This window comes from Gastrolobium bilobum, unplaced genomic scaffold (assembly GCF_033153095.1).
Source record: "Gastrolobium bilobum isolate Gb01-03AN ecotype WA unplaced genomic scaffold, APGP_CSIRO_Gbil_v1 utg42368, whole genome shotgun sequence".
Lineage (NCBI taxonomy): Eukaryota > Viridiplantae > Streptophyta > Magnoliopsida > Fabales > Fabaceae > Gastrolobium > Gastrolobium bilobum.
Window position 1 is genome coordinate 91,780 of NW_026895699.1, and position 1,186 is coordinate 92,965.

Genomic DNA, 1,186 nt, shown 5'->3' on the forward strand with positions numbered 1-1,186 from the left:
TTAAGAACCTAAGCACTTGTCAAACATAAAAATCTCAAAAACTCGTCTATCCTTGTCACGTGTCTATTTTATCTATTGTTGTTGCACAATGTAAACCAGAACTTTTGGCAGAAGTTAATAAAAAATGAGATAAAAATTGCAATCACAAATGCCGCAATTTAAATGTTGTATTTTAATATTGCATTCAAATATTTAATTTACCTCAACAATAAAGTGTGCCCATAGTATATTTTTCTAATTTCGATCTTTTTGCTTTCAAGATATTTAACCCAAAATCTCAAATTTTGTCATTTATCTCAAGGAAGAAACCCTGCTCCACATAAGGCATGCATCTACAAGAGAGTAATAACAATGAATTCACTGTGGCATAGATAATCAAAAGGATAGAAGATAGATATGTAAAACATACATTCTCATTTCTAATCTTACCTCTATAAGCATTTGGCACTACTTTCGTTTAGAACCACTCCATTTGGCTAGTGAATGAGCAAAACATGCAAGCAAGTTAAATCATATTTGATAATAACCGATGAAGATTAAGAATATTTAATTTTTCTTTAGATTTGTATAAAAAGAGTTTGATTGGTAACCTTTGGCTTATTGGGTAAAAATAATGAACACTGATATAAGATATCAGGAAACCCCAACAAAGCATGAGTCTTACCATTGTACTAACAAGCACGACAGTGACAGTGCTGATGATCATGATGGCACTGGATTGCAGTTCAGTATGCCCCGACATGCATTTTACAAGAGTGTTAGATTTTAAATCATCGACTAATTAAGATCCCATCTACAATGACCATTAACTTATTTTTCCAAAACTGATGGCACCTGATGAGCAGTGTTGACAAGGAACGAAGTGTGCCACATTAATTGTTTTTCTATTATAAGAAAAAGACAGTTTTCACAAGGAAGATTGGAGAATCAAGGACAAGATTTCAAAAGGCAAAAACATAAAACATCAATTAATACAAGGGTTGTTTCAGTAATGCGGCTAAATCATACCATCATTTGTTGACTAGTAGTTATAAGATTCAACAGTTATTTATCAGTACATATAAATCCATATATAGCTTAAAGACATATGCTGAGAAGACATACTTGGTAGTAATTCTTGAGCTCTCAGTCAATGAGACATAACAATCCCCCCAAAGAATATGGTGAGATGCCACTTAGATGCCAT

At 32.6% G+C, this 1,186-nt stretch overlaps 1 long non-coding RNA gene across 1 annotated transcript; it reads right to left on the minus strand.

Moving 5' to 3' along the window:
• Nucleotides 1–200: 200 nt before the first annotated feature.
• On the minus strand, nucleotides 201–730 carry LOC133291861 (uncharacterized). The gene is made up of 3 exons (XR_009748844.1): nucleotides 665–730; nucleotides 430–476; nucleotides 201–332 (listed from the first exon to the last, which is right to left on the minus strand). It is a non-coding gene; the product is annotated as an uncharacterized LOC133291861 (long non-coding RNA).
• Between the last annotated feature and the right edge of the window lie 456 nt (nucleotides 731–1,186).